Source organism: Terrapene carolina, unplaced genomic scaffold (genome assembly GCF_002925995.2).
Source record: "Terrapene carolina triunguis isolate 2854851 unplaced genomic scaffold, T_m_triunguis-2.0 Scaffold210, whole genome shotgun sequence".
In the NCBI taxonomy this organism is placed as follows: domain Eukaryota; kingdom Metazoa; phylum Chordata; order Testudines; family Emydidae; genus Terrapene; species Terrapene triunguis.
Genome location: NW_020664561.1, coordinates 42357893 through 42370728, shown reverse-complemented (window position 1 = coordinate 42370728; position 12836 = coordinate 42357893). Strand labels below are relative to the sequence as shown.

The 12836-nt window shown below is 40.9% G+C and overlaps 1 long non-coding RNA gene across 1 annotated transcript in view; it reads left to right on the top strand.

The window, feature by feature from the left end:
- Positions 1-12171, top strand: part of LOC113407192 — a 272692-nt gene extending 260521 nt beyond the window's left edge. Inside the window, exon 3 of the long non-coding RNA XR_003369955.1 lies at positions 12103-12171. This is a non-coding gene — a long non-coding RNA (uncharacterized LOC113407192). The remainder of the gene's footprint in view (positions 1-12102) is intronic.
- Positions 12172-12836: the final 665 nt, after the last annotated feature.

Here is a 12836-nt window from a genome sequence, read left to right as displayed (position 1 = left end):
AAATGAATTGTAACTCTGCAGTTTCTCTTTGAAGTCTGTTTTTAAAGTTTTTTGGTTGAAGGATGACTACTTTTAAATCTGTTATTGAATGTCCAGGGAGATTGAAGTGTTCTCCTACTGGCTTTTGTATGTTACCATTCCTGATGTCTGATTTGTGTCTGTATTCTTTTACGTAGAGACTGTATGGTCTGGCCCATGTACATGGCAGAGGGGCATTGCTGGCACATGATGGCATATATCACATTAGTAGATGTGCAGGTGAATGAGCCGCTGATGGTGTGGCTGATGTGGTTGGGTCCTCTGATGGTGTCGCTAGAGTAGATATGGGGACAGAGTAGGCAATGGGGTTTGTTACAGGGATTGGTTCCTGGGTTAGTGTTTCTGTGGTGTGGTGTGTAGTTGTTGGTGAGTATTTGCTTCAGGTTGGGGGTGCTGTCTGTAAGCGAGGACTGGCCTGCCTCCCCAGGTCTGTGAGAGTGAGGGATCATTTTCCAGGATAGGTGGTAGCTCGTTGTTGATGTGCTGGAGAGGATTTAGCTGGGGGCTGTACGTGATGGCCAGTGGTGTTCTGTTATTTTCCTTGTTGGGCCTGTCCTGTAGTAGGTGACTTCTGAGTACCCATTTCGCTCTGTCAATCTGTTTCCTCACTTTCCCAGGTGGGTATAGTAGTTTTAAGAATGCTTGATAAAGATCTTGTAGGTGTTTGTCTTTGTCTGAGGGATTGGAGCAAATGCGGTTGTATCTTAGGCCTTGGCTGTAGACAATGGATCATCTGATGTGTCCTGGATGGAAGCTGGAGGCATGTATAGTGGTCAGTAGATTTCTGGTATAGGGTGGTGTTTATGTGACCATCACTTATTTGCACTGTAATGTCCAGGAAGTGGATCTCTTGTGTGGACTGGTCCAGGCTGAGGTTGATGATAGGGTGGAAATTGTTGAAGTCCAGGTGGAATTCTTCAAAGGCCTCCTTCCCGTGGGTCCATATGATGAAGATGTCATCAATGTAGTGCAAGTAGAGGAGGGGCACTAGGGGACGAGAGCTGAGGAATCGTTGTTCTAAGTCAGCCATAAAAATGTTGGCATATTGTGGGGCCATGCGGGTACCCATAGCAGTGCCACTGACTTGAAGGTTGCCCCAAATCTGAAATGGTTGTGGGTGAGGACAAAGTCACAAAGCTCCGCCACCAGGTGTAGCTGTAATTTTCACTCCATGCAGCTAAAGAAGTGGGTTTTTTACCCACAAAAGCTTATGCCCAAATAAATCTGTTAGTCTTTAAGGTGCCACAGGATTCCTCGTTGTTTTTGTGGATACAGACTAACACGGCTACCGCTCTGATGCTTTTTATTATATTCCACTCATAGGGAATAAGACAAAAATAATCAAACAATTGAATTGTTTCAAAAAAGGAATCATTTTAGTGCAGGTCTGCTCTGAAAAGGTGACTTTGTGAGAATGACGGAACAGAGTTCTACATGCATTGTAGCTCAATGATTTCCATATCAAATTTGCTCAGTTTACTACTAAAAAACTGCTTTACTGCTTCAAACTGCTAGTGCTGTACTCAACCTGGGTTCTAAAAGGCCAAGCTGGACTCTTTCTGTCTTATGCATCCCCTTAATTAATAGAGAGTCTGCAGGCCGAATGCTGTCCTCAGTTACACGTGTACAATTCTAGTGCTTTCAGTGGGGTTGAACGGTTGTAACCAAGGGCAGAATTTGAACACAACAAGGATGTATAAATGGCTTCATTGCTATAGTGGATGATGCACAAACTGGAAGAGAATGCAACTTACTCTATCAGAGCTGTGGCTGATGGAAGTACAAACGTTTTTCACTGAAGTGAAATCTCAATACTAGAGCTGGGCAAAATTTTTCAGCTGAAACGTTTTTTTCGGGGGTCAAAATAAAACAAGAACAAAACATTCAGGGGGAAAAATCTGTGTTTCTTTTAGACATTTTGAAATTAAACATTTTGGTCTTTTTATTTGAAATTACTTTTTTTGTTTCAAATTGTCCTTCAATTTTATTTTTAAGTAAGGTTTTAAAACCACAAATTAAATGAAACATTTTGTTCAAAGTAAAAAAAAAATATATTTGTTTTCGGTTTACTTGAGAAACTCCTTCACCCCTCCAACCCCCCAATATTTTCAGTTTGACTAGTGAGCCAGAAAATTAGGTATTCACATAGCTGTACTGTATATGGAAGGGCCTGATCCAGAAGTGAGTGGGAGCCTTTCCATTAACTTCAGTGGGAAATGGATCAGGTCCAGAGAGTGTACCTACTGAACAAAAAGCCACTTTTGAGAGTAGCAATGCACTTTAAGAATAAATATCTTCGATGCTATTGTTAGGAGTAATGATGTCTCATACTGCTCTGTTCTCAGGAAAGGATAGATTCTTATATAACAAGGTGCTTTCATTTCCATATGGCAACAAAGTGTATGAGTGTCCAGCTACTGCTACCTACAAATAGGATGGTACAACAATTTGAGTATAAGAATAGATCTTTGAGCCAAAGCATACATAAATTCAAAGTAATAGATTAATTAATTTCTATTTCCATCAGTAGAAAGTCACATCACAATATGGTGTATATGACCTTTGATTCATGCATTAATATTCCCTTTGTTTTCATTTTCCTTGTCTTTGAATTGGCCCTTTTTGTTTCATTATTGAGCAGCTGGGCTGCAGAAAGTCGTCTTCAACTATATAAAGTTTCCCAATATGTAAAATTTGGGGGCTGAGTTTCATCTTATCCCAGTGCAAATTAGGAGTACCTCCAATTCTAACAGAGTTATATTAGTGTAAAACAGAGGCAAGTGAGGGTAGGATCAAGTCCTTAGGCCAATACAAACTTTATGTGGTTACAGAGCTACTAAAAGATGCAGCCGTAAGTCCTCTGTCTGTAGATGACAGTAGTGACTGTCAGTGCAAGTTTCCCTAGTGTTGCCTCCTTGATATAGAGAGATTACTAGAAGTGAAAATATATCTGTCTCCATATTCATCTCTTTCTTGACCTTAGGCATTCCTAAAACCACCAGAAAGGGTACCTGTTATATGTTCACAATGTTTGGTCAGTACTAATCTGAGAAAACTGAATTAGTAACCTAGAGATGAAAGACCCTGTATTCCATTTCAAGTGCCCTGAGCTATCAGGCCTCCTCTTTCCCCATCCCTTGTACCTCTCTCTCTTGCAAAAAAAACCATTTTTATTTACACAGCAATCTTTCAGCCTAGCCATGGTGACTAGGTTTGGATCAGGGGAAGTAGTAATTTAGAACTTTTACATTCAAGGCCAAATTATCTATCATCTTATTTTCAGCAAGCTCACCCACAAAATATGTGGCTGAAATCTCTTGCATTTGTATAACACTTCATTTGCAAAAAGCCAAATTTACACATGTAAATGCATATTAGTGAACACCCATTTTACTGGATGAATCGCTGGTTGAATATTTCATCTCAGTATCCCTGATTTTGCACAATGCATGTAATATTCTCTTGAATTTCCTTTGATCAACAACTGCATATTCCTGTTAGGTCCCTTTACTGCAGTCATCCCCAAACTGTGGGGTGTGGAGAAACATTCGGGGGGAGGAGGGGTGCAGCAGGGCCTGGGCCAGCCTCCCAGCTATCCAGCCTGAATCTGCCTCTAGTTTCGGCCCCCAGCTGCGACCCCAGCCCTGCCCCCAGTCTTGGCTCCCAACCATGGCTCCACTCCAGGCCCAGCCTCAGCCCCCATTTGCAGCTCCACTCCTGGCTCCAGCCCCGCCCCCAGCTAGGCCCCAGCCTCAACTCCCTTAACCCTGTCTTCCACCGCGGCCCGGCTCCCGGCCCCAGCTCCCAGGGCGGGCACAAACAGGGGTCGGGAGGATGTGACATGAAAAGTTTGGGGACCACTGCTTTACTGGAATCTGTCAAAGTCTTTCAATGTAAAGGGATCTTTTACAGTTAGTTTTAGGACAGTTCTATCAGTATTAGATTTCTTATCTGATTTTTTCTTTATCACCTGAGATCAGTAATATCCTATTTGGACTCACATCTGATTCTCCAGATATTCTGGATGTCGCTATGTGATTAGTCTGCCTTTTGCTAGGTTTCTGATCAGGGGAAAGTTCTCCACTGTTCGTACATTTTCTGTGCTTCCCCCCCCCCCCATTCAGTCTCCAGCTTAGCTTGTTTAACAGGGATTCCCTTCAGTTTTTGTCTTGAAGGGAGACAGAGTTGCACATGTCATTTTGCTTGGCATTCACAACACCTGTGTCAAGGCTGTATCCCCACTTTGAACTTTAGGGTACAAATGTAGGGGCCTGCATGAAAACTTCTAAGCTTATCTACCAGCTTAGCTCTGGTCCGCTGCCACCATCTCAAGAATTCCCTCCCTGGGAAGCCTTGAGAAACCTTTCAGCAATTCCCTGGTGAACACAGATCCAAACCCCCTTGGATCTTAAAACAAGGAGAAATTAACCATCCCCCCTCCTTCCTCCCACCCTCCTTTCACCAACTCCTGGTGAATACAGATCCAAACCCCCTTGGATCTTAAAACAAGGAGAAATCGATCTGGTTCTTAAAAAAGAAGGCTTTTAATTAAAGAAAAAGGTAAAAATCATCTCTGTAAAATCAGTATGGAAAATAACTATACAGGGTAATCAAACTTAAAGAGCTCAGAGGACCCCCCTCTGTCTTAGGTTCAAAGTACAGCAAACAAAGATAAACCCTCTGGTAAAAGGTACATTTACAAGTTGAGAAAACAAAGTAAATCTAAGACGCCTTGCCTGGCTTTTTACTTACAAGTTTGAAATAGGAGAGACTTGTTTAGAAAGATGGGGAGAACCTGGATTGATGTCTGGTCCCTCTCAGTCCCAAGAGCGAACAACCCCTTAAACAAAGGACACAGAACAAAAGCCTTTCCCCCCCCAAGATTTGAAAGTATCTTGTCCCCTTATTGGTCCTTAGGGTCAGGTGTCAGTCAGGTTACCCGAGCTTCTTAACCCTTTACAGGTAAAAGGATTTGGAGTCTCTGGCTAGGAGGGATTCCATAGCACTGTACACAGGAGAGCAGCCACCCTTCCCTTTATAGTTATGACAACCTGTGTGAGCATTTCTCAAATCACATCTGCTGCATAAGTGGGAGCAGAGACAGTAGGCTCCAAGGAGTTCATGTAGACATGTGGTTGGAAAAATTCCTGCTGCTTTTGTTCTTGCCTATAGGCATTTTTCAACAGTTTTCAGTTCAAGTGCACCTTTACCTCTTGTTTAATTTTAATTTGTCTAACAATTTAATAATCCCTTTAGGGAGTGGTAGTGCTATAATAAAAGCATGTATAAATTTTATAAATATATAACCAAGTAGGAGCTCCTAACAACTGCCTCCTCACCATTAAATGGTTAGGCTCTATCCCTTGATTCTTTTAAGGTTTGGGGGAGAAATAGTTTGTGGTCACCATATGTGTAAAACAGTGAAAATAGAAAATCTGTTGGATCTTTCCATAAAGGCTAACCTATAAAAATGAATTTGAGTAAAACTAATGGGATTCTGTAGAAGCCTACAGAAATCACTCCAACCAACATATAGAGAATTATACGCTGCTATTGAATTCCATGCTATGGTTTAAAAATTCTATTAAAAGGCTATCATTCTCTATTAAAAGAACACTCTGAACTTTAAAATTATACTTCTATTACTTACTAACTATTAATTACTTACTAATATTACAAGTACAACCTAGGATTATTATAAATGATTGTGCAGAGAAAATAACTTTGTGCAGTTGACAGCACCCTGTGTATATCAATTTCCCTGACTCCCTTGTATAGTTAGCAAATTTCTCCTAATGTTTGTGTTGGTCTTTCACATGGTCACACAGAGAAAATGCAAATAATAATAATAAAAGGAAACACTTATGTATGTGTTTAACTTTACTCACATGAGTAGTCCCAGTTAGTTCAGCATTGAGTTCAATGAGATTACTCACATCAGTAGAATTAAACACGTCAGAGTTTGCCATGTTCATTATGCAATGTTATGGTCTAATAAATCAAGCTAGCCAAGAGGAAAAAGAAAACTTCTATAAACAGCTACAGAGCACAGTAGAAAAGGTCCCAAAAAGAGACGTCCTCCTCGTAATTGGAGACATGAATGCTAAAATGGGGAGCAATAACACTGGCAGGGAAATTAATATAGGGAAACAAGGCCGCAGTGAAATGAACAAAAATGGTGACATGTTTGTTGACTTTTGTGGAAGGCATGACCTGGTCATTTGAGGAACTATTTTCCTGCACTGTACAATTCACAAAATAACTTTGAGGTTGTCAGATCACAGAACAGAGATCTGATCATGTTACAATTTGGCACAAATGGACAACTTTAAAGGATATACATAGCAGGAACAAGGCAGAGGTGGGAACAGAATAGTGGGAGCGAAATTGAGAATAAAAATAAGAACAAAAAAAGACCCAAACAACAGAGCTGCCCATATTATAACATCACCAATCTAGAACAGATGACGACACAAGAGTTTAGAAATTGTGCTAGCAAACAGATACCAGGCGCTTGAAGATGAAAACAATAGAAGGCAAATGATAACAATCACTCTCTTTTTCCATATTATAGTCAGACATTTCCCAATCACGTTTTCATATTAATTTTTGTTGTTTTTTACAGTTATGTTCAGAGAAACATTTTCAGAAGTATTCAATAATGCAAAAGAGAACAATACTGATTATAGTAATGAAGTGAGACTATAGGAATGTTGCCAATTACATGTTGAGATGACAAACTGATCTTAACTCTGTCCCTTTCCACATCTCCTTTCTGATTTCCCTGCATTCTGTCCAACTTTCGTTCCCGATCATTCCTTTGTTTCCTTCACCATTTGCATTTAATGCCTTTTTTGAGTCCACTATGAATGAAAGCCAAGTTCCTTCCTTCTCCAACCAACTTCTAAACTCCCACCTGTTCTATGAAGCACTCCCTCATGACCAATCAGTGCTATGTGTTTGCTCTGTAATGTGTTTTACCTACTCGTGCCTCCTGTTCAGCTGTTCTCAAACTGTGGGTTGGGACCCCAAGGTGGGTGACAACCCCATTTTAATGGGGTTGCCATTAGACTTGCTGAGGCCCAGGACTGAAGCCCAAACCTGAAGGCTTCATAGAATCATAGAATATAGACTATCAGGGTTGGAAGGGACCTCAGGAGGTCATCTAGTCCAACCCCCTGCTCAAAGCCGGACCAATCCCCAGACAGATTTTTGCCCCAGATCCCTAAATGATTGAACTCACAACCCTGGGTTTAGCAGGCCAATGCTCAAACCACTGAGCTATCCCTGGGTGGCAGGGCTCAGGTTACAGCCCCCCCGACCCAGGACTGAAGCCCTTGGGCTTCAGCTTTGGCTCTGCTGCCTGGGACGGTGGGGCTCAGGTGGGTTCAGGCTTTGATCTCCCCTCTTGGGGTCAGGTAGTAATTTTTGTTGTCAGCAGGCAGTCGTAGTGCAATGAAGTTTGAGAACCACTGCTATCGTTTATAAACTAAGGAGAGCAAGGAATAGTTATTTGTTTGGCACAAGTTCCCTAATTGTACAGGGCCATGGATACTTATAGCACTATAAAAATAATAATAATATGAAGATTATAGGGCAGATCCTCACCTGCTGGTAATCCGCATAGCTCCATGGAAGTCACAGGAATCACTTTTCATATGAATTCTATAAGTGAAGCAAGTTATATTGCAAACGTGATTATCGTCAATGAGTGCGTGGGTATTAGATTTTTTTAGGCATAAGTACTTTTGCACTTCAGTTTTAGTACAAGATTGCAAAACCTGAACTTTAAATGATCTTTCCTTTCCCTAAAGCTTAAATGCTGTTTGGATACTCACTGAAAACTCATGTGTATGTACTGTAATAAATGTGACAGGGAAATAGGCTCTTGGGGCCCGTTCCTGCAAGCCCTTTTGAACATGAATAGTGTCCTTATTTGTATGAGAAATCCCATTGACTATTCCTGTAAGTAAGGGTTTGTAGGACTGGGACTTTAGTTTGTGGGTTCTGTTTCGGAAAACCATCCTGGCGACATAGCAACCTAAATTGCTTTCATTAATGGAGTACTAGACAATGTCTGGTAGACACTGAAAATATGCTGCGACACTACTGTCCTTTTAGCAGGTTTACAACTATGAGGAAAACCACAGCTCAAGGACAATGTGGAGATTATAGTACTTACCGCACTGGCTTTTATTTAAAAGAGCAAAACAACAAATGGATATTTTAATGCATAATATGTGGAAATATGTCATGTTTTAATGCCCTGAGCCCACCATACCTCTCATATCTGTCTGTCTCTACTATAATCTAATTGAATCCATGTAATATATTTTTAATTTGCCCTTCACCATAGAAGCTAGGCATTATTAGGTGCTATCCCAGTTTACCTGGATGTTTGCATATTTTCAACCCAGACGTTTTTTCTACTTCTAAAATACTAAACATTTCTATAATCAAAATTTACTAAGTCCTATGTGCATTTTTCTTTTCCTGTCTCTTGATACTGTCAGTCTTTCAAAATGTAGTTCCTGGTATTGGTTCATTGCCACTAATTATTTTTATTTTAGCCTTTGTCCCTGATTTCTCAGTCTGAGAGTTTAAAGAGGTATGACATACACCAAGAAGTATCTAATCAAGAGATGAGTAATCAAACAAAAAGCTTTTTGGGGAGGGGTGGAAATGGAATGTCTGGCTAATATTGTGTTTCCTGTTTTCAACCCTTAAATAGAGTTCTTGCAGAAACCAGAATACCTGCCCATAGCTTGCTGGGTTGGGTTATTAAATAAGTGGAAGCTTGTAAAGAGGGAGTGGTGGGAGAAACAGCATAAAATCGATGATGTAGAAAGGAGTTAAAGTATACACACTATTCATCTCTTACAGCCTTGGTTGTCAGGGCGCTAAACTCTCTGCAAGTATTTGGGTGGGTGGGTGGGTGTGTATGTGGGGGAAACCTAACCATTAATTCCAAAGAGGTGTTATCAGAGGCATCAGGGTTTGGCTGTAAATTTGACTACATTGCTGTGGTGCACAGAGAAATGAGTGAGGAAATATCTGATTAAAGTGAGCATTGCTGCTGAGGCAACTGAATGTTGCCATAGCAATTGAGATGAAATGTGCAAGAAGTGAGATAATTAAATCTAACCCCTTTAGTAGTTTTGACAGTCAATGCACTGCCAATAGGAAAAGTTATCTACAGTGTTAAAGATAAAACACATTCCTCATGGAAGTAGTCCTTGCTGATATTTTGTTGTTTCCTTTCTAAACACATTGCTTCAGGTAACCTAATCTGAATGTTCTTTTTAATAATCAAATACAGTTTTGACCTTGGTCTGTAACTGCTTAGAACTTTCCTGGCTTATTGTATCATGGGAACTGGCTACACAAAATATCCAAAATGTCCCTCCCCTCCTCCACATCCCCGCTTACAGTATGGTAAAGCCAGGACTGTCATGTTTTAGCTTACAATTCAATAATATCTAGAACGTGCTGCCCTCTTCAGGAACTGGCGATTAAAAATACTTGATTTTGTTTATTGATTCAGAAAATGTAATGAGCAAACATGAACTAGAGCATCTGGTGAGTTTCTTGAACTTTGTAATACACAACCCAAAGACAGAGACTAGTTGCAAAATGAATGGAAAACTGTGATGTAAAAAAGTCTTATCTTACTGGCACTGCAAGAACAAAATTAAAGCCTGGGGCTGTCACATTCATATCCCCTTAAAGAATGTATTTGGTCAGTGGAACCAAAAAACTAAGGACACCGTGGAGTTGAGATTTTTTTTAAATAAATTATTCTGTATAATACCAAGTGACTAGAAATTAAAGATTTTGCATGGCTTAAAAGGGACTCTCACATTAGTTGTCAAGCTAAACTACTCATATGTTTATGTAATTCCCTTTGAAATCAAATGAAGTTGTGTGTGTGTGTGTGTGTGTGTGTTTGGGGGTGGAGGGAATGGTTTCTAAAAATGAGTATAGTCCTGTGGGTTCAGCCACAGGAAGGACAACCATTGCCTGGTCTGAGTGCAGGGATTTTCAAAGTAACAGTGCTGGACCAGCTGTGGGGAATCAATTAATTCACCCCAACACACCAGAGGGATAAACTGAGGGAAAACAAGGCCAAAATCTAGCACTCAGATTCGAGGAGCAAAGATCTCTGAGACAAGCACTGGGGCTGTGAAGAGAACTGGTGTGGAGAGCGGTTTCCTTTTCCTCTTTGAAACTTGGCTAAATTGAGACATGCTGACGTGTCTTTTACCTTTCCTTTTGCTGAGGGCTACCCTGTTGTCCTTTCCTTCAGTGGCCAAAGAGAGGGAGAGATTCTGTGCTACATCTCACAGGATTGAATGTTGGTGAGGGTGTGTAGGGTGGTGTCTGTACTGAATTTCTTCAGTTCTCAGGACTGTCACAGAGTATCATTCATAAGCAACACTTTTTTATTTCAGCAGATTGTAAAGGATATTTAATATCTTTTAATAGCCATCTAAGGAATATTCTTATTTTAATCTTTACATAATATTTTCAGTCCAGTGCAACATGTTTCAGTCCTTTGAAAAGGGAAATATTGGGTCTTATCTGCCATTTGTGTCACTCTAGTTTTATCTCAATATAATTCCATTGATCTCAATTTTACACCATTGCAAAACATTAATGCACCACTGAGAATAGGGGTTGATTTTTCAAAGGCACAAAGGGAAATTAGATGACCATCTCCCCATTGAAAATGTAACACTAGAACCAAATTTTCCAAACAGTGCACAGACAAATCCTAATGGAAGTGCAATCCCAAATCACGAAGGGATTGTGAAATAGTCTCATCTCCTGCACAGAACCTCACCCACCCATCCACTCCTGTAATAGACCCATAATCTCTAAGTTACTGAAGTCCTGAAATCATGATTTAAAGACTTTAAGTTACAGAGAATTCACCATTTACACTAGTTTAAACCTGCCAGTGACCTGTGCCCCATGCTGCAGAGGAAGGTGAAACCCCCCCAGGGTCTCTGCCAATCTGACCCAGGGGAAAACTCCTTCCCGACCCCAAATATGGCAATCAGTTAGACCCTGAGCATCTGGGCAATACCCACCAGCCAGATACCTGGGAAAGAATTCTGTGTAGTTACTCAGAGCCCTCCCCATCTACTGTCCTCTCTCCAGCCATTGGGGATTTTTGCTGTTGCCAGTTGCCAATGGGCTATATGCCATCATAAGCAGTCCTATCATACCATCCCCTCCATAAACTTAGCAAGCTCAGTCTTGAAGCCAGTTAGGATTTTTGCCCCCACTCATGGGCAGCAGTCGAACCCCCACTTTAGAGAGGCTAGCCTGCTGGCCCTGCCACTTTTGCCCGAGCCCCCCTCCCCTCCTTGCGGCTGGAGGAGCTGCCGGCCAGCCCCAGCACCGGCCTAACCCCAAGGCTGCCGGCTCCAATGCCGCTCTGGGCCACTGGCCTGTCCCCTGGGCCAGCCTGAGCCGCCCCAGCCCCTGGCCACCAGCAGGAGCTGAGCCCCCGTCATCTTCAGGGAAGAGGGGAAGTGAGAGTGGGGCCTCCCAGCAGAGTGTGGGCAGGGCCACAGCCTGGGTTAGTGCCGCCCATGCCCCCACTGCTCCCCTGGGAAGGCTGTTCCAGTACTTCACTCCTCTGATGGTTAGAAACCTTTGCCTGATTTTGAGCCTAAACTTAATCACCAGTTTATATCAATTTGTTCTTGGGTCCAGGTACTTAACTTAAATAACTCCTCTTCGTCCCTGGTATTTATCCCTCTGATGTATTTCTAGAGCACAGTCATGACTCCCTCAGCCTTCTTTCGGTTAGTCTAAACAAGCCAAGCTCTTTGAGTCTTCTCTCATAGGTTAGGTTTTTCGTTCCTTTTTCAAAACTGGCCCATACTGCCTAAGTACATGTAACATATGTTCAGATCTGAATTAAAATATTGATCTGTGCTTTCTACGATAGATTTTTTTCATTTTTGTTTTGCTGCTGATGCATTGTGTTTGGCAGTTAGAATCCCTATGGATGAAGGCATAATAACTAATAACATTTTCTTTGCTTTCCAGGGTATTTATGGTACAATGATGAATTTCTTCTTTCCCAGAATGGTAAGCAGAAAGCTATTTCTACCTCTGATAATACTGACTATGAAGAAGAGAAAGTAAATTGTTATAATAAAAGATTGTACATTTATTTTTAAGCAAACTGACAATCTGATAATTATATGGTATATTGAAATGTAAATCTTTGAATATTCAAATCCTGTTCACTAGCTAGAAAAGTCCCACAGAGTATTACATTTATTTCTAAAGACACATAAGAATTTACCATATCTTTTGGAAATGCTTCTGAACCTGGAGTGTTCACCATTGAGGTTTTCTGCATAATTTATTGTAATATATACATACCCACACACACAAATATAGTTTACATCCTATCAGGAGAGAGAGCAAGTGTATCTCTCCTTTACACTGAGAAAGGGTGAGTCCTATACAATGTTTCACTGTGCTGAATTGTATAAAAATTGATCCTTATTTATGTTTCACTAGGGCTTTGCCGCATCTGTGAATTTAAAATTGTATGTTTTCCAAAAGCAGACATCACTTCTTCTGAGAGAGCTGCCTGCTATCATGTTGTTTAAAAAAGATGGTTTCAGTTGTCATTCTCCATTTTTTATGACTGAAAAAGGCAATATTTATTTTACCCCTTGATCATAACGTCTTTACAATCAAATAAAAAGAAAAATTCATCATATTGTACATGTAAAGGTCATCCTAAAATAACACTTCTGAGCAAACTA